Raw genomic sequence first — 17,275 nt, 5'->3', positions numbered from 1 at the left:
ACACCAGCCGCCGCCGCAGCTGCCGAGCGGGGCGCGCGCCGCCCTCCCGGCCGCGACTCTGCCGGGAGACCGCGGAGGCGGGCACGCGCGCGCGTCCCCGGCGGGCATGGGAGAGGCCCGAAGGCAATGCATGCACGCGGCGGGCAAAGTGCCCGAGAGGGGTGGTCGCGCGAGGCGTTCTGGTGTGGCGGCCGCATCCACGGCGATTCCGGCACAGTAGATGGTCAGATGCAAGAAAAGTGGGAGGAAAATGCATTGTTTCTTCCGGGACCATCAATACCGACTGAGCCTGTCATCGTACAGACATAATGGACTGAGCGTGGGGGTTTCCGAAGAGTTTACTTTTGTTCTTCTTCTTCTTTTTTTTAATGTTTATTCATTTTTGAGAGAGAAAAAGACTGCGTTTGTTAGAGAGAGAGAGACAATGTGAGCAGGGGAAGAGTATAGAGAAAAGGAGACAGAATCCCAAGCAGGCTCCAGGCTCCCAGCTGTCAGCACAGAGCTCCATACGGGCTCGAACTCAGGATCCTGAGATCATGACCTGAGACGATGTTGGAGGTTTAATCGGAGGCTTAACCGACTGAGCCACCCAAGTGTCCCTGCATTTACTTCTGTTCTGACTCAGCTCTCACAGGTTACCTCCATGATACTGAGTTAATAACCCCACTCAGCCCACCCTCAATTTATTTCTGAGCACACTATTTAAAATTCCAAACCTCAGCCCCTAGGGGCCTTTCATGATTTGTTTTTCTCCCCAGCACTTCACATTATCTAACATCCCATATACTTCACATATTTTATTTATTGTCTGTCTATATGCAATGTGATTTCCATGAGATCAGGGGAGGAGTGTGTCTGTTTTTCCACGGATGTGTCAGCACAATGTAGTACCTCCTGACACATGGTTGGTACTTTAAAAATATTTGTTGAATGAATAGATCTTTACTATATAATATATAGGTAGAGTGCATTTAGATATGTCTCAAGTTAAATACTGGATAGTTTTATATACATTTAATACATTATAGATACATATACATTATATATGTGTGTATATATGTACATGTTTACTGTGACTACCTAGTTTTGTTGGTAATAAGATCTCCAATAACACAACAACCTACCCCCTGAAGTTATATACAGCAAAATATTATCCCCCAAATATATATATGTGTGTATATATATATATATATATAGCATGATATACCTTTCATAAAGTTAAAAAATATATCAACTCCCTAAGCACATAAATATATATATCATATACTATATGGTATATAGTATATAGTTATATGAAGGTTAATTGTCAATGTCTTAGCCAGGTTGGGTGGTGATTCATGGATGTGTATTGCCCTATAAAAATTGCTATATTAAAAAACCATGGCTATGCATGGACTAGTGGGAGAGGGCGCCATAAATCAAAGAAATGATTAATCTAATCCAATACATCTGTGGTCCAAAAACAATGGACTGACTGACCAACCACCCACCCAACCAACCAACCACAAAATGATTAAGACTTGTAAAGGCAGAAGATGTAGATTCCTATTAGATCCCACCAATAGTTAGTCTTGGAAAGTATCCTTTGCCCTCTTTAGACTTCAGTTTTTTCATATCCAAACCCTACATGACAAACTCATTGTTTTATCCTGAAAATTGAGACATGTTCATAGGAACTGTAAAAGGTAAAGTACCATCTGTTTTTCATTTATTGTTCTTTATAGGACAGAGCACTGGAATAGGAGTCAGGAGACAGAAGTGCTAATTCTATTTCCTTAACTCGCTGCTTTTTTAAGCAAGTATACTAATTCTCTACTTCCTCATTTTTGAGGTAAGACAAATATCTTCTCAGCCTACTACACGGGGCTGCTGAGGACTGAACGCATGCAAAGGGAGTTGTAAATTATAAACCACCATATATGAGTATGTAAACAAACTTTTTCCATTCCAGATAAGATGAGTGACCATTTTCTGAGATGTCAAGCTCTACAAATTTGAAAGGGGAAATATTTATTGCAAAATGCTAGCATATTGGTATAAAAATCTTGGGGGAAATTCTTCTGTTTGATTTGAAAGTGCTAGAATTCTATGAAGTAACAGCAGGGCCAAACCTTCCCAATCCATTATATGCTTACTATTATTTAATGGCAGATTAAAGGAGCCAGCACAGCCTGGCACCCACCTAGAGTTGAAGATAAAATTCAATACATCATTTAAAAAATTGTTTAAAAAGTTTTTAAACTTTATTTCAGGGAGAGAGTAGGGAAGGGGAGGAGAGAGAGAGAGGAGGGGAGAGAAAGAGAGAGAGAGAGAGAGAGAGAGAGAGAGAGAGAGAGAATCGCAAGCAGGCTCCCCACATAGCTCGATGCAGGGCTCAATCTCACGACTGTGAGATCATGACCTGAGCCAAAATCAAGAGTCAGATGTCTAACCAACTGAGCCACCCAGTCACCCTAAATATACATCATTTTTTTCAAAACCTAAGTAAGTCATTCAGTTGCTCCCTACATTCACAAATCTCAGGAATGTAAGTGAATCTGTCTTCATTCACGTTTATTAAGAACTTAGTATGTGCAAGTGCTGTGCTGCTAAATGCTGAAATACATCGATGAATAAAACTGACGTGCTCTCTATCTTCATGGAACTTATAGTCCAACTTCCTGACAGGAGTACATTTTATCATCCCAGAAAGATAAATGTATCTAGACTTTTCTTTAAATAAATAAATAAGTAAATACAAAATAAGCCTTTACATAGATTCCACAATTTTCCATTTTCCCTATCTAATATGAAAGAAATTTTTCTAATATGAAAGAAAGTTTTCATGTACAAATAGATATCAGTAGAAAATCCATAAGATAAAGCAGGTATGGATTGGTATTCTGGTGAACCCTAAGGATTTTAGGATACACATAACAAAAGGCTGAATAATAATATAATTATATTTGTGGAAATCTTTCTTTACAAGTTGCAAATAGATTGTTTTGAAAAGATCTTAAAAAGTGGGGGGCCTGGGTGGCTCAGTCAATAAGTGTCCAATCGGCTCAGGTCATGATCTCAAGGTTTGTAGGTTTGAGTCCTGCATCCGGTTGGTGCTGACAGCTCAGAGCCTGGAGCCTGCTTTGGATTCAGTGTCTCCCTCTTTCTCTGCCTCTCCCCGACTTGTGCTCGGTTTGTCTCGGTCCCTCAAAAATAAATAAATGCAAAAAAAAATTTTTTTTAAAGATCTTAAAAGGAGAAAATGTGCATAACTTTCTCTAGCCTCTGACTCCAGTAACATGAGAGCATGACTCTTTGTGTAATCTCATTTGCCCCAGGGAATTATTAAGGTAAACTGACAGAAGGCAAACAAGCCAGAGATGCAGCAGTTTGGAAGAGGTGTGGTTCTTTTGGAACAAAGACAGTGGCAACAGCTATCTGTCTGCCCCTCTGATTACCAGAAATATTTGAATAAAAATGGAAATCTCTGCTAAACATCTAAATGCTTTATTTGACCTTTCATAGGACTTCCTAATTTTCATGTTAATAATTGGAATCATGGAAAAACAACTTTGAAGCTGAACTGGTAATATGTATCAAGCTCAAAGCAAAAGAAGAAAGTCTCTGTGTACACTGTGCAAAGAATGCTTACTAATGAATCTTTACTTACCAAACCTGTACAATTCACTGGCCATAATACCACCATCAGCAACAGTCTGACTTATAAGTGGCCGGGCTATGATTGCTCAGCTAAACTCAAACTCAGACTCAGACTAATTCATATTAAGTCACGCAATGGATCTGAAGAAAATAAGGGTAATTCACATCTCATCCCTTTCACATTGTTGTTTTGCAGCCTAAAATGGGCATGATTTAATACCAGATTCCAGTTCCAGAAAATATTTCTCATTTTAAATTCAAAGACCCTTTTTATGCAAAGTGTGGTGTACTGACTAGCAGCATCTGTCTCTTGGGACTGCTGACTCTCCGGCCCCATCCATGACCTGCTGAATCAGAATGTTCATTTTTAACAAGAATCCCAAGTGCTTTGTATGGGCCATCAAATTTGAGCAGCAACTGTGGCCCAGGTGGTTTATTTATTGATTAAGTATACGGCAAAGCTAGCTCTTGCCTTTTCCAGTGATAGTCATGAGCAATATTAGTACCAAGAGGAAAGCACACTGCATATCCATTTATAAGATAATCTCATTGTATTTTGAGTGGCCAGAAGACTCCACATAAAATCATAGTGCACTCAGCTTTCTTACAGCAAGAAATGTGCTAATACTGCTTTTAGTTTTAACCATTATAATTAAAGAGTTGAGTGATAGAAGAATACATTTTGTATTGATTAAGTTAAATTTTATTAATAAGTGAATCTTCGTGCATTTTAAATGTCTACTGAAAATTCAGTATTATTAAATATTTTAAAAAGCTGAGTAATAATGATGATGTCAGTATGCTTGTGGACTTAAAAAATCATTAATAATAGTCTTTTGGTGGTGATTCAAACATTCTTTTATAATCTGTACAATTCAAACCCTGCTGCTCAAAGATGGTGTAGGAGAGAACAAAAGTCAAAAAACTGTAGACCCAAATTAAAATGACTAATTGGTTTTTATTGTTCATTCAGAGGGAGGAACATTATGTTAAAGTTTGCCCACTTGCCCTTTTTGTGTCTTTGACACATTGAATGAGATTAACTGGTGTTCAGGGCATTAGATCTGGAAAGAATTTTGGAAGCCCACACAGCAGACCCTAAGTTGCCAGGGGGAATTATGATTGAAAAAAAGTACAGGGACTCTGGTGACTAGGAGATGGCAGCAGTGTTCTTCCAAATGAATAAACAAGCTGGAGATTTCAGAGTTGGGCTTCCTATGAAACCGATTTAAGAAATTACACTAATTTATATATTTTTTCTTTATTACAATGTTCTTTCAGCAGTCCAATATTGAATTTAATATTAAGTAAACTTTTGAGAATTTCCTAGTCCTGGTGAAAAAAATATCTGCAAAAAGCCCCGCAAATGTGACTCCCCCCTACTACTCTTATGCCCACCATCCTAGCGCAGACTCAAAGCTAGTTTTGTCACCTCTACCCATCTCCCATGCAAAGCAATCATATTCACTGCAGCTAGGCCAATTTCATAAAGACAAGCATTGATCATATTTACTATCATATTTATTGCCCAGTTCAAATACCTTATTGGTTTCCTATTGCCTACCAATATCTAAAATGTTAGCTTTGTGTTCATAGTCACGGAGTGTAGCTTGCCACCCAGAGCCATATCTTCTTTTACTGGCAGGAAAAACTGTCTCTGATTTGAGGAACTCTCACTTTTCCACTCTTGCCCATTTATGTGGTGGGAAACATTTTACTACCAGGCTTTGGGGGTGCAACAAATGACTGTGAGTGAACCAACAGTGCATTTAATACCCATTGGTCACAGTTGGGAATGGGCATACGACCCAGGGCAAATGGACTCAGTTCTAGGACTATTTCAGAGCAGACCCATTCTTCTGGACTGGGTGCACTAATGATATAAGTTTGAAGCTGCCAGCATCTAGCACTCTAAAATTGGAAAGAAAATCAATGTGGGGGAGAAATAGTCTAGTCAGTCTCCTGGAGACAAAATTTGAGCCATTAAATAAACCACACTTAAAGCTACCCTTCTTCTGAATTTTAGTTATTTCGGTTAGTACATTCTCTTTTCTGGTTGAGTTTTCCGTAATGTGTAACCAAAAGAATGCTTATTAATCCAGTGGTCTTTTATAAACTGGCTCCTGTCTTTTTTTAGTTCTACATATTCCTTAACTTTTTAAATAACTATACTATTATACTAGTCTCCAAACAGTTCAAGTTATACTCATACTCTTTTCTTGTCTTAGAATGTGTTCTCTGTTCCTACTCCTTTGGAATGAAAGCCCATTCACTTTTCAAGTTTGGTCTCAAATTCCATGACTTTTATAAAGCCTTTATTAATCTTCCAGTTGAATATATCCCCTTGCTGAGAACTCATTTATAACCCAAATTTTCTTAATTCATAGTTTTCTCCTTGTTTAATTATTTCAGCGCTTCTTTACTCATTAGATGTAGGCAGATAGAGACAAGAACCTTGTTTTATTCTGTTTTGTTAAAATAACTTACAATATCTTATATGTAAAAAAAGTCCTAATAATAATTAAACAATAAATTATTTTAGAAGTATTTAAAACAGTATAAAAGCTTTGAAACTAATTTTAAAATGATTTAGTCTGAAGGTGCATTTCAGATACAATTTCGTTTTAAATAAAATATTAATGAAACTTCTGATTTTGTGTAGAATTGCACAATGCTAAGGCTGGAAAAAAGCTTATAGCTTCTGTAGCCTGACTTCCTCCTTTTTCAAATAAAGATTATGAGGACCAATGAAGTCAAGTGTCTTATTCTTGATGTGCTTTTGCTGATGTGAAACAAGTAATTCTATCTACATCTGCATACAGGAATTTGGAGGTATGATTAACTCAAGGTATACTAGTGGTGATAGTATTCAGTTCATGCTACAAAATGCTGATATCTGAATTTAAAAAATGATTTGTATCCTATGAGAGAAAATGCAATGGATGAATAGTTAGACTTAGGAAAAACTAGCTATCCTCAAAGACATTTTAGGAATGTGATAGGACCAAAAGTTTACCTTATTTCAATGAAAATGATTTTGATTCTGCAGCTCATGAGGAGAGGGTATTCAATTTTTTAAGAGTTCATGTTAGAAAAAGATAAGCAACATTAAAACAATTACAAAGGTGATATAATATACAAGGAATAAAGAATTATTTCTAAGGTAAATCCATAGTTCTAATTCTGGTTCAGACAATTATATTTTCTTAGATTACCCTATTCCCATATACCTACTGTTACAATAGACAGTTGTATGGGGAAAATGAAACCTCAAGCCCATTTGAAAGAAGAAATAAGATTTTGATATAATATATAATGCACATGGATAAGTGCCTATAACTTTAAAAAAATAAAATAGTCTTGGTATTTATTAGAGCCTATGGCATTTTGTAGCAGGGTGGCAGAGACTAATGTTTTTTAGTTCCATAAAGAATGAAACACTAGAATCACTAAGATATTGTATATTTAGAGTGCCTTAGTTTAGACTTTTATTATATATCTTCTGGCCTAATTTATAAGAGCCTCCTAAATTTTTAAACATCCCTTCCTTCATTATAATTCTCTACAAAATAATGAGAGTCAGCATTTAAATATATAAATTGAAGATGGCAGAGAAACTCATCTTGTCCCATGGATACAACTAGACAACACTCATATCAGTGTAAATAATCCAGAAAACAACTCAAAAACTGACAGAACAAACTCCACAGCTAAATATGAAGAAGAGAGGCCACATCATAAAGGGGAGGAAGGGTGGAGATGCAGCTTAATGGAACTGTGGACTATTCACAGGAAAGAGGGATGCAGAAGGTACAAGATGGGAGAGGAAAAGACCCTTATACCAGGGAGCCCCCATGGATAAATGAATTCCCATAACATTTGGCTCTGAAACCAGAGGGGCTGAATTCTGTGAGTTCTTACAACCAGCAGGACTTAAAATCGGGAATTTTAAAAATCAGTGGGCTCCACTGGCTCTGGAAGAAACAGGAAGGTGAGAGGAAACTGAGTCCCCACCTTATAGAAACAGCACAACAACCCAAGGAGACACAACATAGAAGCACCAGTTTGAAAAAGCCTGGGGCATATGGGAGGGAGAATTATTTACTGATCTTAGACAGTGTGTCATAGAGACAGAGATCTTGGGAGATACCTCCAGCAAGAAAGCTGGAAGGTACCATTTTCCTCTCTCACTTCCAGCATAAACACCCAGCCTGCGGGAAACAGCATGGAGCTGACACTCACCAATTTCGGGAAGGGAACAGAAATCCTGATCCAGGAGGCAGAGTGCCCCCAACAAAATCAACCCAAGGAGGTCCACAGCAAGACACATAATAGTTAAAATGGCAAAAGTAGTGATCAGGGAGAATTTTAAAAGCAGCAATAGAAAAGAAAACAGTTACATACAAGTAAAACCCCATAAGCTATCAGCTGACTTTTCAGCTGAAACTCTGAGGCGAGAAGGGGGTGTCATGATATATTCAAAGTACTGAAAAGAAAAAAAAAAATCCAGCCCAAAATACTCTATCTAGCAAGGCTATCATTCATGATAGAAGGAGAGATAAAGAGTTTCCCAGACAAATAAAAGTTAAAGGAATTCATGACCATTAAACCAAACCAACAAGAAATGTTAAAGGGAATGTTGAGTGGAAAGTAAAGACCATTAAGTAAGGAAAGCAGAGAGCACAAAAGCAGTGAAAATAAATATATTTGTAAAAATCAGTAAAGGAACTCATAAAATAAAAAGATATAAAGTATGACACTATACCCCTAAAACATGGGAGCAGGGGAGAGTAGTAAAGAATGGGTTCAAGCTTAAGTGACCATCAACATAATATAGACTGCTATATGGAGAAGATGTCATATAAAAACTCAATGGTAACCAAAAAAAAAAACAAAACAAACAGTGATAGATATGCAAAAACAAAGGTAAGGGAATCCAAGTATATCAGTAGAGAAAGCCAACTTATTATGACAGAAGAGAGCAAGAGAAGAGAGGGACAGAGAAAGATCACAAAAACCACCAAAAACAAGTAACACATGGAAATCAATACATATCTATCTGTAATTACTTTGAATGTAAATGGACTAAATACTCCAATCAGAAGACATGAATGAGGGAATGGATTAAAAAAAAAAAAAAACAAGACCCATCTATATGCTGCCTACATCACCTAAAGACACACACAGATTAAAAGTGAAGGGATGGAAAAGCATTTATCATGCAAATAGAAATGGAAAGGAAGCTGGGGTAGCAATTGTTGCATCAGACAAAATAGACTTTAAAACAAAGACAGTAATAAGAGACACAGAACAATACTATATAATAAAAAAATAGAACAATTCAACAAGAAGATATAACAACTGTAAATATTTGTGCACCCAACATAGGAGTACCTAAATACTTAAAGCAGTTAATAACAAGCATAAGAGAAGTTTCCATAGTAATACAGAAATAGTAGGGGACTTTGATACCCCACTTACATCAATGGACAGATCATCCAAACAGAAAATTAACAAGGAAACAGTAGCTTTGAATGACACACTGGACAGATAGATTTCATAGATATATTTAGAACAGCAGAATATACATTCATTGCAAATGTACATGGAACATTCTCCAGCATAGATCACATATTAGGTCAAAAACAATTTTCAACAAATTAAAAAAGACTGAAGTCATACCATGCATCTTTTCTGACCACAATACTATGAAACTAGAAATGAACCACAAGAAAAAAATCTAGAATGAGCACAAATACATGGAGGTTAAAAAGAACACACTACTAAGAAATGAATGGGTCAACCAAGAAACCAAAAAGGAAGTTAGGGGCGCCTGGGTGGCTCAGTTGTTTGTGTCTGATTTGGCTCAGATCGTGATCTTGCAGTTCTTGAGTTCAAGCCCCACATCAGGCTCTGTGACAACAGCTCAGAGCCTGGAGCCTGCTTCAGATTCTGTGTCTTCCCCTCTTTCTGCCCCTCCCCAGCTCACACTGTCTATCTCTGTCACAAAAATAAACATTTAAAAAAATTTTTAAAAGAAAATTCAAAAAATACATGGAGACAAAGGAAAATGAAAACACAATCATCTAAAATCTTTGGGATGCAGGGGTGCCTGGGTGGCTGAGGTCATGATCTTGCAGTTTGTGAGTTCTAGCCCTGTGTCGAACTCTGTGCTGACTTCGGACTGTCTCCCTCTCTCTCTGCCCCTCCACACTCAACTCTGACTCTCTCTCTCTCAAAATAAATAAACATTAAAAATTTTAAAAATCTTTGGGATGCAGCAAGAACTGTTCTAAGAGGTAAGTGTATAGCAACAGAAGTCTACCTCAAGAGGCAAGAAGAACCTCAAATAAACAGCCTAATCTTACCCCGAAAGGAATTAGAAAAAGAAGAATAAAACACAAAGCCAGTAGAAGAAAAGAAATAAAGATTAGAGCAGAAATAATCAAAATAGAAACTAAAATAAAAAACAAAAAAATATAAACAAAGAAAATAGAACACATCAATGAAACCAGGAACTGGTTCTTAGAAAAGATCCACAAAATTGGTTAACCTGTGGCCAGACTCATCGAGAGAGAGAGAAAAATTCAAAGAAACAAAATCAGGAATGGAAGAAGAGAAATACCAATGGTCACGACAGAAATAGAAAGACTTATAAGAGAATATTATAAAAAATTATATGGCAACAAACTGGACAACCTAGAAGAAAAGGATAAATTGCTAGAAACATATAGCCTCCCAAAATTGAATCAAAAAGTAGAAAATTTGAACAGTCCAATTACCGGCAAGGAAATTGAACTGGTAATCAAAAAATTCCCAACAAACTGCTGGGAGCCATCTCTGAAGTAAGGCAGGTTTGCAAGGCCTCCCACTATTAGATGGCAACAGGCCTCTACACCCACTCAACCCCCACTCAATTTCTGCTTGAGCCTGACTGACTGATATCCGGAGTGACTTGCCTTCTTATGCTAAAAATATGTGAATTGTACTTTGTGAAAAAACTTGTTATAGGAGTTTCTTCTTTTGTGATTATAGGAGCAAATGTTACATTTCCTGAGAAAACCTGTTTTCTTCCCCCTAGAGAAAACAGGGTATTGACCCCTGCTCACAAAAGAACTAACTTTTGCCTTTGCTATGCTAAAAAATATTGCCTTGCATTTGAATGTTAAAGATCCCTTCCTTCCCCATATGATAAACATCTAGTCACCTACTTCAATATCTATTAGTAAAGATTATGCATGAGTCTTCTACTAATCTATGTTCTAGGAAATTTTTACATACCAAAGAATTTATCAAAAATCATTGTCTAAGGCAATTGCCACTTCTGTTTTGTACCGCATACACTTTTTCAATAAATAAAGCTGACTCTAGGGTCAGTGCAGAGATGCCTGCCTACATATCAGAAAGAACCTCCTGGCTCTCTCATTCCCCTCCCCCTTCACTGATTCCCATCTTATTGGTGCTGACACTGTCCATCCTTCAGGGGAACCCTGGATCTGTTGGAGTTGAACTCCAGCAACAAACAAAACTCTAGGACTAGAAAGCTTCACATATGAATTCTACCAAACATTTAAAGAAGAATTAATACCTATTCTCACATTTTTCCAAAAAATAGAAGGGGAAGCCAGAATTACCCTGATTTCAAAATCAGATAAAGACAGTACAAATAAGAGAACTACAGGTCAATATTTCTGTTTAATATAGATGCAAAAATCTTCAACAACATATTAGTAAACTGAATCCAACAATACATTAAAACAATCATTCACCATGACAAGTGGGTTTATTCCCAGGACACAATTGGTTCAATATTCACAAATCAATCTACATGGTATAACACATTAATTAAAATAAAGGATGAGAATGATAAGAACCATATGATCACCTCAAAAGATGCAGAAAAAGCATTTTATAAAGTATAACATCAATTTATGAAAAAAGCCCTCAAGAAAGTAGGTTTAGAGGGAACATACCTCAACATAATAAAGGCCACATGTGGCAAACCCACCGCTAACAGCATACTCAGTGGAGAAACACTGAAAGCTTTGCCTCAAAGGTCAGGAACAAGGTAAGGATGTTCATTCTCACCACTGTTATATAACATAGTACTGGAAGACTTAGCCACAGCCATTGGACAACAAAAAGAAAGAAAAGGCATCCAAATTGGTAAGGAAAAAGTAAAATGTTCACTATTTGTAGGAAACACAATACTATACATAGAATACCCTAAAGACTCCATCAAAAAAAACTCCCCTAGAACTAATACATTTATTCTCTAAGATCATAGGATACAAAATCAATATACAAAAATCTATTGCATTCTATACACAACAATGAAGCAGCCAAAAGAGCAATTAAGAAAGCAATCTCATTTACAATTGCATCAACAATAATAAAATACCCAGGAATAAACTTAACCAAGGAGGTGAAAGACTTTATTCTGAAAACTATAAAAAATTGATAAAAAAAATGATGACACAAATGGATTAGAAGAACAGATATTATTAAAATGTCTCTACTACCTAAAGCAATCTATACATTTAATGCAATCCCTACCAAAATGCCAACATCATTTTTCACAGAACTAGAACAAACAACCCTAAAATTTGTATGTAACTAGAAAAAATCCAAAAGTCAAAGCAATCTTGAAAAAGAGAAACTAAGATGGAGGTATCACAATCTCAGACATCAAAATATACTACAAATCTGTAGTAATTAAAACAGTTGGTATTGGCACAAAAACACATAGGTCAATGATACAGAATAGAAAGCCCAGAAATAAATCACTGATTATATGGTCAATTAATCTTTGACAAAGGAGGCAAGACTATGCAATGGGAGAAAGATAGTCTCTTCAACAAATAATGCTGGGAAAACTGGACAGCCACATGAAAAAGAATGAAACTGGACCACTTTCTTATACCATACACAAAGATAAACTCAAAATGGATTAAGGACCTAAATGTGAGACCTCAAACCACAAAAATCCTAGAAGAGAGCACAGGCAGTAATTTCTGTGACATCAACCATAGCAACATTTTTCCAGATATGTCTCCTGAGACTAGGGAAACAAAAGCAAGAATAAACTACTGGGACTACATCAAAATAAAAAGCTTCTGCACAACAAAGGCAATAATTGAGAAAACAAAAAGACAATGTATTGAATGGTAGAAGATATTTGCCCATAACATATCTGGGTTAGTATCCAAAATATAAAGAGAAATTATACAACCTAATACCAAAAAAAAAAAAAAAAGAAATAACCCAATTAAAACATAGGCAGAAAACATGAACAAACATTTCTCTAAAGAAAATTTACAGATGGCCAATAGCCTCATGAAAAGATGTCCAACATCACTTGTCATCAGTGAAATGAAAATCAAAACCACAATTACTTCACACCTGTCAGAATGGCTAAAATAAAAAACAGAAGAAACAACAAGTATTAGCAAGAATGTAGAGAAAATGGAACCTTGTGCACTGTTGGTGGGAATGCAAACTGGTGCTGCTACTCTGGAAAACTGTATGTTCCTTAAAAAGTTAAATATAGAACTACCCTATGATCCAGTAATCACAGTACTGGGGTATTTACCTAAAGAATACAAAGGATGTATGCACCCTTATGTTTCCTGAAATATTATTTACAATGTCTAAAATATGGAAACAGCCTATATCCATTGATAGATGAATGGATAAAGAGGTTTGAATTTTCCAAAGTGATGCAATTAATTCTTAGTGAGTAAATATGCAAGAAACACATCAATGCTAATCAAGAAAAAATACAAGTTTTATTCATTTAGTAAAATCAAGAATTGGGCATTCAAAACGAAGGGAGTCTTTTAAGTCCTCTAACGAGAAGTTATTGTCAGGCACAGGCAGTATTAATGAAGACCCACAGAAGGGTGATCCTGAAAGGAATGCTGGTAATCCTCCGTATCATGCACTTGACTTTACAGATGAGGAAGCTGAGGCTGAGAAACTTTAAGGGACTGACTTCACCAAGGCCTCAACATTGGGCAGTCGTCTTTACCTGGCTCAAATGCATTGAAACCTCGGGACTTGACCGCTTCAGGAAAAGAGTGTAAGAACCACCTGACCAACTTACTGGGCTTTCCTGAAAATCAGGACAAAGCGTAGGGATACCCAGACCAGCTTTGAAGACACAGTTCCCTACCAAATGTGAACGAGGTGGAGGTGGGTTAGGTGGGAAATTTGCTATATCCTCTGCTGTAATGAATTGATGAGGCTCACTTTATACCAGCAAGTACTCCTAAGGGTATTGATTTAATGTGGTGAATGAGAATATAGCTTGAGCTTAGGAATCTCTCAGACTTTAGAAAGAAAAGATAGTCACAAGGTAAAAGACAGAAAAAGGGCAATTATACTTCATATACAAATACCTTTATGAATAAACTAAAAAATAAACAATTCCAATAACAATATAAAATTCATAAAATTAATAAGTATAAATGGTCAATAAATATAAATGATCAACAAACTAAAATGTTAGCAAAAATAGAAATGAAAGAAATGGTCACTTAAATACAGAAGCATCATAATCACTTATCATATTGGTAAAGTGTTTTTAAAAATTTTTTTAATGTTTTATTTATTTTTGATACAGAGAGAGACAGAGCATGAGAGGGGGAGGGGCAGAGAGAGAAGGAGACACAGAATCCGAGACAGGCTCCAGGCTCTGAGCTGTCAGCACAGAGCCCGACGCAGGGCTCAAACCCAGGAACGTGAGATCTGACCTGAGCTGAAGTTGGAGGCTTAACCAACTGAGCCACCCAGGTGCCCCGGTAAAGTGTTTTTTTTAAAAAGAAAATGCACCCAGGGCACCTGGACTCATTTTCTGACCTCAGTCAGTTAGCAATCCAACTTACTATAGCTCAGGTCATGATCTCAAGGTTCAAGCCCCACGTCTGGCTCTGTGCTGACAGATCAGAGCCTGGAGCCTGCTTCAGATTCTGTGTCTCCCTCTCTCTCTGAACCTCCACTGCTCATGCTCTTTCTTTCTCTGTCTCTCAAAAATAAATGTTACAAAAAATTTTAAATATGATTTAAAAAAATGCTCAGTATTGGACAGATATTTGAAATGGATACTTTCTTACATTACATGAGAGAACTGTCTTTAGTACAACTTACCTAGAGGATGGGTTGGCACTATGGATTAGTAGCTTCAAAAATGTTTATTCCTGAAAAGTTAGTATTTCCACTCTAAGGAATTTAAAAATAATCACAAATATACCTAGACATTTAGAAATGAAGCATTGCTTATAATAATAATGTTGTTTGGAAACAACTTAAATGACTTAAATAGGAATATAGTAATTTATTAATGTGGATGTGATGGAGCACTATCCATCATTAAAAAGAGTGATTTGGAAACTAGCGACATGGAAAATGTTTTTAGTAACTGTTAGTGAAAAAAAGTGGTATCTATCATAATATTATCTAGCAGAATATGTGTGTATATGTGGAGTGTATGTGCTTGCACGTACATATAAATATATATACACACATATATAATTCCATACTGACTTTTACTATATGAACACTCATTGTAATCACTTGTAAAAAAATCACTTATAAACAAAAATTGACTAACCAATTTACTATCCAAACTCATTACCTAAATTAAAAACAAAACTGAAGGAATTTGCAAATACCGTCTAGAGAAGACTCTTCAGCTGTCCTTGAGTCCTGGAAGAGGATGTGCAGAGTGCTGCAGGCTCATTGCATCTGCTCCCTACAGAAGTGTAAATATGCTATGCATTATCACTATCATTTTCCTTCTCTTCCCCTGCAGTCTAGACATTTAACACTGCCAATAAACAGCTTCTGTGAAGCACTTAAGGACTCTATTAGCTCAGGTCGAATTCAGATGTTATTTTTATTATCTAATTCATTATATTATTGTTTATGTTACAACACACATTTCCTGAGGCGTAAAGGAAAAATGATATTTGTATTTGCTAATGTGCAGATTCCATGTGTACTGCATGTAAACATACATACTAATGAATCCATTAAGAATTAGGTCATTGGTGTTTTGTACACATTATATCATGCAGAAGTTCTTGGTGGGTTGTTAAGTTTGGGTTTAAGAGTATTTTAATGATATTTGGGGAAATCATTAGGCAGGTTTTGATGGGCTGAGGATACTTTTTTAATTCAAAGTAATGAAATATGTCTTCTATTAATTAAAAATTTGCTATCCAACACTTTTTGAGAATTGGACTATTTTTAGGTAATGAAGATAATGGGAAATGCTTGTGTGTGTGTGTGTGTGTGTGTGTAGTTTTGATATCTGTACTACTATTAAATGTCCCCAAAATGTTAGCTGTGTCTTCTCTGTTATACTGTGAATTCATATTGAGTTTTTAAAAAATATCATTTATTGTTAAGTTGGCTAACATACAGTGCATACAGTGTGTTCTTGATTTTGGGGGTAGAGTCTGTGACTCATCGCTTATCGTGTTTTTTACATTGTATTTCTATATATTTTGAATTTTGGAAAATAAGGTTTTACCATGAAGTTTTTTCAATAAAGTAAAAGAAAAAAGAGAAATAAATGAAGATCTCAGAACACCACTTCAGTGACTTCAGGGGTGGGGGAGGTTGTTGAACCATTGTACAAGCAGTATGGGAAGAGTGGGATTATTTTTGCAAGAATTTATCATGATTAGAACCTAAGTTTATGACGTGGGTTCTAAGAAAAGAGTTTATAAGTAAGTACTTAGCAGAATCCTCTCCCTTTCTCTTTTGGATCTGAATTCATACTTTGTATCTCTTACTTTGTGTCTCTTGAGTGCTTCTGTGAGCAAGAAGATAGGAGCCAGCAATACTAGGTGATAAATGAATTCTAGGCATTTCACATTAGTAAGGATACCTTGTAATTATATTATCTGTGAAGAAGAAACATAAATATTTATAAGTACTATTAAAACTGTATGGTAGAGAGATCCAAACTGTTTCTGTAACTCAGCTGTCCCCATGTTCTCCAGCCTTCAGGAGTTCTTCTCCTTTAGTAAGTGCAGTGGCGGATCTTCATATCACTAGATTAGCAGGAAGTCCTCTTTGTACTTATATTCCTCTTTCTGAGATTTCCTATGAGTACTAAAGGTCCCTTGTTCATCTGGATAGCTTTTTGGCAGGGAGGCATCTTGGCCTTTGTAATGATTTTTCAGGCTTCTGTAGCAATTCAAATAACATTTTTTCCCATGTGTGGACATAGGTCCCATCAAAATCCCTTAAACTTGGAAGATCAGCCTATGGTTTTTAATAAAACTTTACAGAAGTTTTATGGTTAACACAATGGAGTTTATAATGTAGAAGATGGAAAACACAATTTCAAAGTAGATATTGCTATTTCCAGCTGGCTATTTTCCTATTTTCCTTGTCCAATGCCATGTTAGAGGGGCCTATTCTTTGCTGTTAGTAGGAATGACTTTGACCAAGTACTCTACTCCTGAGTCCAGGCCACTAAAACCTGCACATATTTCTGGATTCCAGAAGTGACTCAATAAAGAGGGCCTTTAATTTATTATGCAGAGCAATGTTCCTCCTCAGTGTCCATTCTATCAGAATCTTACTCTTATAGTTGTCATCCCCAAAGCCCACTAACTTGTTT

Source organism: Suricata suricatta, chromosome 5, assembly GCF_006229205.1.
Source record: "Suricata suricatta isolate VVHF042 chromosome 5, meerkat_22Aug2017_6uvM2_HiC, whole genome shotgun sequence".
In the NCBI taxonomy this organism is placed as follows: Eukaryota; Metazoa; Chordata; class Mammalia; order Carnivora; family Herpestidae; genus Suricata; species Suricata suricatta.
This window is presented reverse-complemented; position numbering follows the sequence as displayed.